Here is a 14,159-nt window from a genome sequence, read left to right as displayed (position 1 = left end):
AGAAAATAAAACCTTCAGAACAAGGGGGGGTAAAAAGCCTCTTCAAGCCGAATACAAAGTGCTCATTTAAAAGACTTATGTTATGAGACCATTTGAAACTCATGTCAATTCAACACAATGCCACACAGCCAAACCATATTTCTGGATGCAGCAAATATACTAACGTGACTGGAATCCTTTAACCTAAACATTTTTTTGCAAAGAAAAAATAAAATAAAATTTACAAAATAAAGCCATTTAAGTAAGATTTATAAGGGCCGCTGGGAGACTTGGGAAGTCAGTACTAGCTCCTCCCTGACTTTTGGCGAGCATCTCTAAGCAAAATGTTAAGAGACGGGCTTTAAAAGAACCAACGAAAGCTAACCGTTATCTCAAAGCTCGGTAGTGTCAAGCCTTAATCACTACGACTGATTCCTGACACATACATTCTGCCTCTGAAGGACGGGGCGGGGTGGGTGGGGGGGTGGATCTCAAACAGGTAACAAGAAAGGACTGAACCTTTCAAGAACCCCTGGGCTTTCGTCTTGAAATTCTGGCCACATGGTTACTACCGTGTAAGAAAAAGAAGCGCTTTTCCAATCTGGAGCGCCTATGACATTCTCAGAATTACCTAGCTCAGGCGCCGCTCAAAACCAAGTGTCACGGCCCCTACGTAGTCATTTTTTCCTTCAAATCTCGGCTCCAAGCATGCAGGATGGGGATCGGGTGGGAGGCACCCCACACACTCCTCGGCCCCTCGCCTCCGACTCCCACAAAAGTTTGCTCCCAGCTCAGGTAACCCTAGGATTTGCACCCCGCCCTCGGCTCACCCCACCCCCTCGGGCGCGACCCGGTTATCAACACATCCCACTCGCGGCCCGGAGAGATGCCGACCGGGCCTGACCGCAGGCCTAGGGGGAGGCAACGGAGTCAGGGGAACGCCTGGGACCCTTCGCCCGGCCGGGCCGGCGAGAGCGGCGGGCGGAGGCGGGAAAAGCACCGCGAGACCGGCAGGCCGCGCGGAGGACAGCGGACCGAGGGGCCGGGCACCGGAGGGGCTGAGGATAAGGAGCGAGAGAGGAGGCGCAGCGGCAGGGCTCAGGCCCACGGCTGCGCGGCCGGCCCGAGCAGAAACCGCCCCCGGCCCATCCCCACCCCCACCCTCGGGCCTCGGAGCAAAGACCCGAACTGCAGAGCGCGGGTCGCCAAGAGCCTGGGCCCGGCCGAGTCCGGTCGGACCGGGACTCCCGGCCCCCTCCCCCCACGGGCCAGCGCGAGACTCACCAGGGCAGAGCGGGGGGCCGGCGGCCTGGCCCGTGAGAACCAGCGCGAGGCGCTTTGAAAACGACTAGAAATGGCGCGCGCGCCACCCCCTCCCCCCCCCTCATGGACAGAGACGCGATCCCGGCAGCACGCGGGGTTTCCCGGAACTGCTTCCAGGGACTCCGTGCGGCCGAGCAATCAGCTCGCGAGGCTGCCTGATGGGCAGTTCAGCGGGCCAATAAGAGAGAGGGAAAGCGGCCCCCCATGCCGGTGACTCCGAGAGCCAATCGGTGTGGCCGCCGGGCTGAGCCAATGAGGGTTCTCAGCGCCCCTGGCTGAGGCGCCTCCGGGGCGGGGGCATGCACACAAAGGGGTCTGTTGGTGGGAGCCCCTGGTAGTGGCGAGGCTGCGGGGCTGCAGGCCTTGCGTGGCCGAAGCCCCTCCCACTTCGTCTGCCACGGTTGCGAAGCTGGAAATCTGGGCCTCGCGCCGCGTGGCCGCCCCCGGAGCCCCGCCCCCTCGGGTCCTTGCGGCCACGCTCCGCAATGGCGCTGCTGCTGCTGCTGCCCGGCGCGGGAGTTGCTTTTCCCCAATCCTCCCTCACGCCTTGCTGGCAGGCCGGGTAGCGTAGGTTCCCAAACACACCCTTCGCCACGCGCTCGGCTCCGTCGCTACATCATCTTGGCTCTAATCAAAACACAACTGAAGGATGATTTGACTCGTTCGGCTGGAGGTTTTTCTGTAGAAAAGCATCCCTTGGAACGATCGGGGAAACTGCTTGTTTCCCCTCCCTGGCTCCTTTCCGCACAGAATAAAGTGGATCTGACTCAAGAGCCATGTTCACAGAAGTCAAAGGGACTCCAGAGTTTGGAGCACAGAGTAGGTAGGGCTCTGGATCTACGCAGGGGGCAAAGCGTTCATTCCCCCAAAGAGACTAATTCCTGTTATTCATAAACCGCTCTCTCACCTGTCCCAACCCCAACCGCCACCTCAGTGGAGGTCAAGGAATCTGCTTCCAAGTGTATCTGGAGATCAAGTTTCTCAAACCCGAGAAACCAAAATGTAATTATTGATCATCTACCTCTGTATTTTTTTTTCCCAGACAGGGTTTCTCTGTATAGGTTTGGTGCCTGTCCTGGATCTCGCTCTGTAGACCAGGCTGGCCTCGAACTCACAGAGATCCGCCTGGCTCTGCCTCCCGAGTGCCGGGGTTAAAGGCATACGCCACCGCCATCCGGCTTTTAAAAGTGCACCTGCAAAAATGCATGTGTGCCAAACTTGACGGCTCTGTTAAAGTGTTGAGAGGTGGGGCCTTTAAAGGAAGGTGTTTCAGACACTAGGACTCCACCCTCAATGGGTTAGTGCTGACTATGGAAGGGCTTCAGGCTGTGAGTTTGATGTCTGACTCTGATTTTCTCCGCATCTTTTGCGCTTCCACCATAGGGTAACAACCTCAAGAAGGCTCTTACCCCGTGTGCCCAACTACGTTGGACTCTCCTGCCCACAGAACTGTAAAAATTTAAACCCTGTTCTCGGGGCTGGACAGATGACTCAATGCAAGCTTAGAAACCTGAATGAGCCGGAGGTGGTGGCACACACCTTTAATACCAGCACTTGGGCGTTCGAGGCCAGTCTGGTCTACAAAGTGAGTTCCAGAACACCCAGGGCTGTTACACAGATAAACCCTGTCCTGAAAAACAAAGCAAAACAAAAAACCTGACTTTGGGGCTGGAGAGATGGCTCAGCGGTTAAGAGCACTGACTGTTCTTCCAGAGGTCCTGAGTTCAATTCCCAGCAACCACATAGTGGCTCACAACCATCTGTAATGAGATCTGGTGCCCTCTTCTGGCCTGAAGGGACACATGCAGGCACAATACTGTATACGTAATAAATAAATAAATCTTTAAAAAAAAAAAAAACTGACTTTGAATCTAGCACCTGTGTACAAAGCCTGGCCTCACCACATGTACCTGTAACCCCCCAGTGCTGATGATGAGACTGAGGCAGGAGAATCACAGGAGCTTGCTGCCAGTTTAGTTCTAGGCTTAGTGAGAGACCCTGTCTCCAGGGAATAAGGTAGAAAGTGGGAGAGTAGGACACTCAGCATCCTCCTCTGCCCTTGGTCTGCACTTCCCTACACACACACACGCAAACACAAAAATCAAACCTTGCTCTCTATAAATTATCCCATCACAGGTATTCTGCCATAGCTATACTAAAGAGGCTATGGCACCCACTAGGTGTTTAGTAGCAAGGCAATATTATAGGATGTAAAACACAGACATGCTGGGAGCTGAGACTGTAGCTCAATGTTAAAGCGGGTACTTCCATACAAAGGGCCCTAAGTTCAGACCCCAACTTGGGGAAATAATAATAATAATAATAATAATAATAATAATAATAATAAAGTTCTGGAAGCTGATTCAATTCCAGCACCTACATGATCACTCACAAAAGTCTTGTTACTCCAGTTCCAAAGGATTCAATTCCTTCTTCTGACCTTCTTGGACACTAGACACACATGATGATATGCGATCATATTTGCAGGCAAAGCACCCAAACACATAAAAAATAAATCTTTTTAAAAATTTTTAAATAAGCTTTTGTATCTTAGAGAAATTCCAGGACACCAGAATATTCAGATAAAAGCTTCCACATGTGCTGTTCATAACCTGAATGAAGACTTGCTTCTTTGTTTGTTGAGCCAGGGTCTATTTATGTAGCCCTGGCTGTCCTAAAACTCACTCAGTAGACCAGGTTGGCCTCACAGAGATCTGCCTGCCTCTGCCTCCCGAGTGCTGGGATTAAAGGTGTATATTATTGTGTCTGGCCCATATACTCTTTCTGGTTTTGCTTTTATTTTTGGTTTTTTTCTTTTCTTCTTCTTCTTCTCCTCCTCCTCCTCTTTAATGTGAATATTTTGCCTGCATGTATTCTGTGCACCGCATGTGCGCCTGGTGCCTGCAGAGATCAGAAGAGGGTGTCCGATCCCTTGGAACTGGAATTACAGATGGTTGTGAGCCACCATGGAGGTGCAGAGAATTAAACTCAAATCCTCTGGAAGAGTAACAATTTCTCTTATCTCTGAGTCAACTCTCTAGCCCTTCATCAAAGGTATTTTTAAATGGAAAATGTGTTTCCATTTCTTGGAGCATCTTTATAGATAATTTTCACTATCATTTATTGTATTGAGTATGTCACACATGCTATTGCTGGCTTTCATATGGAACCAGATGTCTTGGGAATATTAATTCGGTTTGTAGAGAAAATGCATCATACAGAGTTAAAATGGAACTGGCATGTAAGACGGCTCAGGTGAGGTGAGGGGATCTAGACCCAAACTCTGGTGAAACTCTAAATTCCTGCTCGATTTAATCCTTATTCTACACTCTAGAAGAGACTCCTCCAGCCAGGAAGATACCTCCCTCTACAGACTTTCCTCTTCTGAATTCTGGGGACCAGTCTTATACAGCATGATAGCCTCTTCCCCGTGGGGGACCCTCCCCCCAGCTCCTGCCCCACCCCACCACCCACAGGCACTGAGATCACTGGCTGGCACCACCACACACCATACCTGGTCAGGATTGTGACTCCAGATTTCTTTTTGCATCAATCTTTTGTTTGTTTATTTGTTTGTTTTTCCAAGACAGAGTTTCTCTGTGTAACAGCCTTGTTTATCCTGGAATTCACTCTGTAGACCAGGCTGGCTTTGAACTCACAGAGATCTGCCTGCCTCTCTCTCCTGAGTGCTGGAATTAAAGACATGAGCCACAACCACCTGGCTTAAAGATGTTATTTTTATAGCCAGACTGTGGTATGTAATTTTTTTTTTTTTTTTTTTTTTTTTTTTTTGGTTTTTCGACACAGGGTTTCTCTGTGTAGCTTTAGAGCCTGTCCTGGAACTCACTCTGTAGCCCAGGCTGGCCTCAAACTCAACAGAGATCCACCTGCCTCTACCTCCCAATTGCTGGGATTAAAAGCATGCGCCACCACGGCCCGGCTGTGGTATGTATTTTATTTATTTATTAGTTTTTTCGAGACAGGGTTTCTCTGTGCAACAGCCCTGGCTGTCCTGGAACTCACTTTGTAGACCAGGCTGGCTTCTAACTCACAGAGATCCACCTGCTTCTGCCTCCCAAGTGCTAGGATTAAAGGTGTGAGCCACCACCTCCCGCTGCCATTTCATTTTTTAAAGACATAATGTATTTATTTTTATTTTATGTACATTGGTTTTTGCCTGCATGTATGTCTGTGTGAGGGTGTCAGATCTTGAAATTACAGACAGTTGTGAGCTGCCGTGTGGGTGCTGGGAATTAAACCAGGTCCTCTGGAAGAGCAGCCAGTGCTCTTAGCTGAGATGAGCCATCTCTCCAGCCCTTTGTGTGTATTTCAATCCCAGCACTCAGGAGGCAGAGGCAGGGGATCTCTGAGTTCGAGGCCAGTCGGGTCGACAGAGCAAGTTCCAGGACAGCTATGGCTACAAGGAGAAACCCTGTCTCAGAAAAAAAAAAAAAAAAAAAAAGATTTTGTGTGTGTGTGTGTGTGTGTGTTGTGTGTGTGTGTGTGTGTGCGCGCGTGCGCGCGCGCACACACGCGCGCGCAGTGGAGGCTAGAAAAAAAAAAAAGAATGGGATCTTCTAGAGCAAGCAATGCAGGCAGTTGTGAACTGCCCAACGTGGGTATTGGAAACCAAACACCCACCCTCTGGAAGACCAGCAAGTGATCTTAACTACTGATTTCATCTCTCTGGCCCCTACAATAATATTTTTAAAAATTAGGGGTTGGGGCTGCGTGGTGGTGGCACACACCTTTAATCCCAGCACTCAGGAGGCAGAGCCAGGTGAATCTCTGTGAGTTCGAGGCTAGCTTGGTCTACAGAGTGAGATCCAGGACAGGCACCAAAACTACACAGAGAAACCCCGTCTCAAAAAAACAAAAAACAAACAAACAAAAAAAATTAGGGGAGGGGTTGGAAAGATGGCTGAACAGTTAAGAACACGCGTTGCTCTTGCAGAGGACCTGGGTTCCATTCTCAGAACCCACATGGTGTCTCACAACCATCATAACTCCAGTTCCAGGGGAATCTAACCCTCTCCTGTTCTCCAAGAGCATCAAGCATGTGTGGCACACATACGTGCATACAGACAGACAAAACACTCATACATAAATGAAATTAATACATCTATTTTTTTAAACAAGGTCTTTCTATGTCACCCTAGCTGTCCTGGAACTCACTCTGTAGACCAAGTCACAGAGATCCACCTGCCTCTGCCTCCTGAGTGCTAGGATTACAGGTGTGTGCCACCATGCCTGACTAATAAACCTAATTTGTTTGTGAATACAAGTGTTCTCTGAGTCCATAAGAAGGCATCTAATCCCCAGGAACTAGAGTTATAGGTGGTTGTGATTCATTCAACATGGGTGCTGGGACCTGAACTAAGGTGCTCTGGGAAATCAGCTTGCATTCTTAACCCCTGAGCCACCCCTTCAGCTTATCTCCCCTTTTTTAAAAAATGAATTTTCTTCTTAGGTTCAGAGGAAGAATACTGGGAGGAAAACCAGAAAATTTAGCTAAGAGATCTCTCCTTTCCCAGCCTAATTTAAAAAAAAGCAACAGTCAATTCTAATTCCAGTTAGGATTATCAAATCCAATTTTAAAGTGTTAAATACTCGGACACAACATTCTTCCATTCTGCAATAGTGGAATTCCCTGGCAACTCACCACCATGGTCTCAGAGCACACACCCAGTGACACCAAATTCCACGTCCATTTTAAAGAGACCAGAACAGGCAACAGCAGGAGATATTACCTCTGTTCCAGAAGCCACATCCCAGCAGACTGCTTCATATAACTCCTTTGACCCTAATTATTTCCAGGCTTCCCCATAGGCAAGCAGAAGAGCCACAGGCCATGGAGGTGCAGGTTTTTAACTCAAATCCTGTCAGATTCTAAGATAAGTATCACCAGCCATATTTAAAAAATAAATAAAAAAAAAACACAGCTTCACAAATCCAATTCTACAGGGATTGTGAATCCTGTTTCCAACATCAGTGTGGTGCTGTGGAATAATTACAGCGTTCAGTCTAACTTTAGCACATGTTTGGAAATTCAACAAAACACTAAATAGACTGTGTATATAACTAAGCCCTCATTACCCTTAAGCTAAAATATCCCTGCAGGACGGGGCATGTGCTCTGTAATTATCGGGAATAATAACCACAATATAAGGTTTTTCCATTTACAGCCTTCCAAATTCCAAACTTCACTAGATATCTTGCCCACATTAGCACATCTTGAAATATACAGGTCCTTTGCCCCGTGACTCTTCTGTCCTGGTCTTTCCTTCAGGGTCCTCTCCTCCAGATCACTAACTGTTGGTGTTCCCAGGATTCCATGCTTCACAACACTCTCACTCCATCCAGGATTCCTCATTCCTGACAGGATCTCATGTAACCCAGGCAGTCTTCAAACTCTTTATGTAGCACTGAGAATGACCTTGAGTTTCTGATTCTCCTGACTTGCCCTCACCAGTGCTGGGACTGTGCACTGTCCCAATCATCCCATCAGGCTGACATGGTGCTGGAGATCAAACTCGGGACTTTTGAGCATGCTAGCCAAGTACTCCAATAACTTACAGCTCCAGCCCCTACCATTTCCACATTAGTGCTAGGCTCACTATTTGCTAGATATGGTGTGTGTGTGTGTGTGTGTGTGTGTGTGTGTGTGTGTGTGTGTGTGTGACAAGATCTCACTATGTAGCCCAAGGCTGGCAATCCTCTTGTCTCAACCTCCCAAGCACAGGGATAACCAGCATGTGCCACATGCCCAGTTTCCATGTCTCTTTATCTCTATCTGGTCCTGAGCTTTGAATTCATACTTCAACTCAACAACTAGTCTCTAACCCCATGAGTGCAGCTCAAAGCTGTAATCCCAACACTTGGAATGCTACAGAAGGAGAACCATGGGAAGTTCCAGGCCAGCTTGGGCTACACACATTGAGTTCCAAGGCTAGCTCAAGCTACAGTGTGAGACCTTGTCTCAAAATAAACAACAACAAAAATAAAACAATTGTAAAAAAAAAAAAAAAAGATAACTTTTGCCCCCACCGTTCAACCCCTTCATCCCTGAGTTCAGCCACCTCTGCTCAGCTCCTTCTCCCAGGTCGCTCACCCACCCACTCTGAACTCTGCTCAGAGATCAGCCGTTGTTTGCTTGTTTGCAAGCCTAGGGATCCATTCCAGAGCTTTTCATGTGCTAGGCAACTATTCTGCCACTGATTTATGCCCGCACCCCAAACAGCACCTCTTTAGAGACATTTCCCAGGACCACTGTCTATAAAATCAATTCCCACCCCCCCTCAATTTTCTTCATTTCTACCACTTGATATGCCTTGATTTCTTCATAGGACATGGTGCCCAACTCACCACCAAAATACAAGCTCAATAAAACCCAAATCTTTGTCTTCTCCAGTTTATTTTATGTGTATGGGTGTTTTGCCTGCCTGTATGCCTGTGTACCATGTGCCTGCCTGGAGCCTATGAAAGAAAGAAGAGCATCTTGTGGTCTTTCTCTCCATCCTACACTCCCTTTCTTTGTATGTTCTATTCTTTTGTTTTGTTTTGTTTTGTTTTTTGTTTTTTGTTTTTTGAGACAGGATTTCTCTGTGTAGCTTTGGAGCCTGTCCTGGAACTCACTCTGTAGCCCAGGCTGGTCTCAAACTCACAGAGATCTGCCTGCCTCTGCCTCCCGAGTGCTGGGTTTAAAGACGTGCACCACCACCACCTGGCATTGTTTGTTCTATTCTACAATAGCATAGTAAACTGTACAATAAACCACAGGCCTCCATAATCTGGGTCTCAAGGTTCTGACTCTCTATCAAATAAGTCTCTCATGAAAACATACAGTAGTGAGCCTGGACCAGGACTGAGGCCTGAGTCTAAACCTGTGGTTCTCAAACTTCCTTTAATACAGTTCCTCATGTTGTGGTGACCAGCCCCCAACCATAAAGTTACTTTCTTTTTTTTAATATAATTTATTTATTTTTATTTTATTTGCACTGGTGTTTTGCTGCACATATGACTGTGTGAGGGTATCAGATCTTGGAATTACAGACAGTTGTGAGCTGCCATGTGGGTGCTAGGACTTGAACCCAGGTCCTCTGGAAGAGCAGTCGGTTGCTCTTAACCACACTCTTAACCACTGAGCCATCTCTCCAGCCCCAAAGTTACTTTCATTGCTACTTCATAACTGTAATTTTGCTACGGTTATGAGTCATAATGAAAATATATATGTTTTCTGATGGTCTTAGGGTACCCCTGTGAAAGGGTTGTTCAACCCCCCCCAAGGGTCACGACCCATAGGTTGAGAACCACTGGCTTAAATGGAGGCCTACCCCTTCTTTTCCCATTGCCCCTGGATTCTACTCTTCTAGGGGTGTCCTCATATCCATGTGTGGTGTGCAGTGCACAGCTCCAAGCTCTGTCTATCTTCCCACAATCTCTCAGGGTACGCACAGGCAGATTGATCTGCCCTCAAGAGAATGGATGTGGAGACAAGACTTTGAAGTGGGCTGTTTAATTGGACATAGAATTGTAAGGTCCTGGGCAGTTAAAGACTGTGATATAGAAGTAGGGGGCTAAGAGTTGACTGTGTATGGGCACATGGCTTTGGAATATATATATATATATATATATATATATATATATATATATATATATATATATGGCTATATGGTGGTTTGAGTGAGAATGGAGGTAATGGGAGAAATGGTAAAAAGAGGATATGTCCATACAGGAGTGAGTGCAGAAAGCATGCTTCTTCTCTCCCTTGCCTGAATCAGAAGATGGACTTTTTTTATTTGTCTGTTTTGTGGGTGTGTTTTTCTAGATAGGGTTTCTATGTAGCTCTGTCCTGAAACTTTGTAGAGTAGGCTGGCTTCAAACTCAGAGAGATCCACCCGCCTCTGCCTCCCAAGTGCTGGGATTAAAGGTGAGCGCCATCACCACCCAGCCAGAAGATGAAACTTTTATTAGTAGCTACCAAATCAGGAATGAGAATCTTGGATAAAAATCCTATCAAAGCCATACATATTGGCATACATCTGTAACCCCAGCAATTGGGATGGAAGGACAGGAGGATTGAGAGCTTGAGATCACATCATGCTGCTGAGAGAGGAGAGACAGACAGACAGACAGACAGATAATAGATAATAGGTAGATAGAAAATATGAAAAGGCAAGTTAAAGACTGGTGAAAATATTCACAAATCAAATACCTGTTTAAAAAGCTCATATCCACAATATATTTTTTAAAAAAAACTCTCAAAAATCAATAAAAATACAGATGACCCAAAACTTTCATTAAATTCCTAAAGGAATCAGGATCCTCCACTAAGTAGAAGCAACCACTGGTTTATGCACTGGGCTTGAAGAATTTAAACACTGACCAAATTCTTGTCAACTCTCCAAATACAGCGTGCTGGATAATTTTATGTCAACTTGACACAAGCTAAAGTTGTCTGGGAGGAGGGAACCTCAATTAGGAAAAGACCTCCTTAAGACCGGGCTGTAGCCAGGTGGTGGTGGTGGTGGTGGCAGCGGCGGCGGCGGCGGCGGCGGCGGCGGCGGCGGCGGCGGCGCACACCTTTAATCCCAACACTTAGGAGGCAGAGGCAGGCGGATCTCTGTGAGTTTGAGGCCAGCCTGGTCTACAGAGTAAGATCCAGGACAGATACCAAAACTACACAGAGAAACCCTGTCTCAGGAAAAAAAAAATTGGTCTGTGGGCAAGCCTATAAGGTTTTATTTTTATTTATTTATTTATTTATTTTTTGGTTTTTCGAGACAGGGTTTCTCTGTGTAGCTTTGTGCCTTTCCTGGATCTCACTCTGTAGACCAGGCTGGCCTTGAACTCAAAGAAATCCACTTGCCTCTGCCCGAGTGCTGGGATTAAAGGTTTGCACCACCGCCACCACCTGACTAAGGTTTTAATTTTAATAATTTAATTTTAGTTTTAAGAATTTTCTTAGTGATTGATGTGGGAGGGTGCTGTGCATTGTAGGTGGTGCCACCCCTGGGATGGTGGTCCCGGGTTCTGTAAGAAATCAGGTTGAGGAAACCATGAGGAGCAAGCCAGGAAGCAGCACCCCTCCATGGCCTCTGCATCACCTTCTACCTCCAGACTCCTTCCCAGTTTGAGTTCCTGTCCTGACTTCCTTGACTGATGGACTACAATGAGGAAGTGTAAGCAAAACAAAGCCTTTTCCTGCCCAATTGCTTTAGTCATGATGTTTCATCTCAGCAAAAGTAAACCAAACTAAGACAAGTTGGTATCCTAAGTGGAGTATTGCTGTGACAGATATGGTGTCTGGGGGAAGACTGCAGAACTTTGGGCTAGGTAAGTCACTGAGTGTTGAGAGCTCAGGGAGCTGTTCTTTAGGAGCTTGGACGATAAGAATGTTGAGGGCAGTGCAGAAGATGGAGGCCTGGCTTGTCAAGTTTCAGAGGGAAGTTTAAAGACTCTATGGGGGCCATTTATTATTTTGAATTAAGATTCTGTGGTTCTGGTTGGCTGGGGCTGAAGAATCAGCTGTGATTAACGAGATATCAGAATTACTAAAGTGAAAAGTTTGCTTTGCTGGGATACTTAATGCTGGGTGGCGGGAACTAAGAAATAGGCAGTGATCAAGAAGACACTAGCACCATTCAGGTGAAATCTGGGAAGTGTTTCCTGAGAGCACAGAGGAGCTGTGTTCTAGACACAGCCAAGGCTGTACCTCATGCCGGCAGCCAAACTTGATGATGTGTGAGAGTCACCCAGGCGGTACTGGTTTTGAAGGCATGAAGGGGTCATGGAGAGCCACTGTGAAAGGCCATTGGTAAAGGTGCAGCCTCAGTAGCAGTTGAAGCCCCACGACTGACGAGGTCATGAAGAGAGGTTGAGGCTTGGCACCAGGAAAAGGTGCCAAGAAGAGAGGCTGTTAGTCAAAGTGTAGCCCAGTTGCAGCAGAGACGTCAGCACTGTGGAAATGTCAGTACCATGGGAGTGGAGCCAGCCAGAGTCGTGTGTGCTGCAGAGGGTGGAGCCTGGGGAGTGACCCGACCCCTTTGGAAGAACCCAGAAGACCAGGCTTAATTGTGATTTTTATAAGAGCCCATAGTTGAGAGATTTTGAACTTTTAAAAGAGATATTGGGACGGGCGGTGGTGGCGCACGCCTTTAATTCCAGCACTTGGGAAGCAGTGCCAGCAGATCTCTGTGAGTTTGAGGCCAGCCTGGTCTACAGATCGAGATCCAGGACAGGCACCAAAACTACACAGAGAAACCCTGTCTCAAAAAAACAAACGAACAAAAACAAGACAGACACAGAGACAGGGGGTGGGGGGGGTGGGGGGGTGGGGGGGTTGGATTTTTAAAGAGACTGGATATTTTAAAGGGACTGAACTTCTGTTTCTTGTTTTGTCTTTTTTAAGATAAGAGTTTCTTTGTGTAGTCATTGGCTATCCTGGAGCTCACTCTTACAGACCAAGCTGGCCTGGAACTCAGAGATCTCACAGATCTACTGCCTCTAACTCCTGAGTACTGAGATTAAAGGCTTGTGCCACCATACCTGGTGGGACTGAATTTTTAATGTGTTTAAATTTGTAAAGACTGTGGACTTTAAAAAAATATTTATTTATTTATTTATTATGTACACAGAAGAGGGCGCCAGATCTCATTACAGATGGTTGTGAGCCACCATGTGGTTGCTGGGAATTGAACTCAGGACCTCTGGAAGAGCAGTCGGTGCTCTTAACCTCTGAGCCATCTCTCCAGCTCCCGACTGTGGACTTTTAAAACTATTTATTTATATATTTTTAAAAGACAGCCTGACTTTGGTCAAGTTTCAGAAAGCCTGGTTTCAGCAGATGCACTGGCAGCTGTAGAACATTCTAGAAAACACCGAGCGGCGCGACACAGCCCACATGGCCTGTCTTTCACACGGGGGAGGTCACTTGGTCCAGCTGACTTTAGGAATGTCATAGTGCTCGGTGAGTGTGTCCAGGTGGCGGTTGAAGTCCTCCACTCTCTGCTTATGGGTTTTGGACGCCTTCTTCAGGATTCTTTCCATCTGCCGCTTCTCCTGCATCTTCCTGAAGGCCACCTGCGCCGGCGTGCGCTCGTCCAGGCAGCGCCTCTTCTCCTCCTTCTCCTCCTCCTCCTCGCTCTTCTTACTCATCCCCATGGCCTCCAGCAGCTTGGCCTTGTCTTTGTTCTTCTTCTTCGTCACGCCGAGCTCTGCAATGCCTTTCAGCTTCAGGGGGCCCTTCTGGACCTGCTCCTACGCCTCCATGGGGCTTGCCCGCCGTGCGCCGTTATTTATGTTTGTAATGTGAGCTATTGGGGATGGATGAGAACGGACAGGTTGTGGCTTAACAGTGATATGTTTGTGTATCAAGCTGACAAAGGGTCAAATGTGCTGAATTGTGACATGAATTGCTAAACTGTCTTATTTTTAAAAAAGGAATGAAAGAAGGAAGGAAGGAAGGAGGGAGGGAGGTGGGGAGGGAGAGAGGGAGAGAAAGAGAGAAAGAAAGAAAGAAAGAAAGAAAGAAAGAAAGAAAGAAAGAAAGAAAGAAAGAAAGAAAGAAAGAAAGAAAGAAAGAAAGAAAGAAAATACAGCTCCAGATATTGGGGTAAAGGCTGAAAGATTAGAGAGACAGAACAGCCACAGCCAACCTCAGCTCGCCAACTCCTCAGCTGATCCCATTTCCACGAATCCTCAGACTGAAAGCCTGAGTCCTCACCCCTGAGGGTCTCAGTTGAACCGCTGCTTAGTTCCTGTCTCCTCACACCTTATATAACGTTCTCCACCCAGCCATGTCACTTCCTGAGATTAAAGGCGTGTGTGCTTCCCAAGCGAAGACATGAGATCTCAAG

At 47.3% G+C, this 14,159-nt stretch overlaps 1 protein-coding gene and 1 pseudogene across 6 annotated transcripts in view; both read right to left on the bottom strand.

Moving 5' to 3' along the window:
• The window catches only part of Hnrnpr (heterogeneous nuclear ribonucleoprotein R), a 33,783-nt gene extending 32,409 nt beyond the window's left edge, over positions 1–1,374 (bottom strand). For 3 of the 6 annotated variants that reach the window (XM_028875415.2, XM_037203081.1, XM_037203082.1), the window contains exon 1: positions 1,264–1,374. The gene's annotated coding sequence lies outside the window, so the exon portion shown is untranslated. The remainder of the gene's footprint in view (positions 1–1,263) is intronic. The other 3 variants (XM_028875414.2, XM_037203083.1, XM_028875418.2) reach the window with 2 other exon arrangements.
• An 11,742-nt stretch (positions 1,375–13,116) lies between these two features.
• LOC114697147 lies at positions 13,117–13,587 on the bottom strand (annotated as a pseudogene).
• Positions 13,588–14,159: the final 572 nt, after the last annotated feature.

This window comes from Peromyscus leucopus, chromosome 2 (genome assembly GCF_004664715.2).
Source record: "Peromyscus leucopus breed LL Stock chromosome 2, UCI_PerLeu_2.1, whole genome shotgun sequence".
Taxonomy (NCBI): Eukaryota; Metazoa; Chordata; class Mammalia; order Rodentia; family Cricetidae; genus Peromyscus; species Peromyscus leucopus.
The sequence above is the reverse complement of the archived record's forward strand: the minus strand, read 5'-3'. Positions and strand labels throughout refer to the sequence as shown.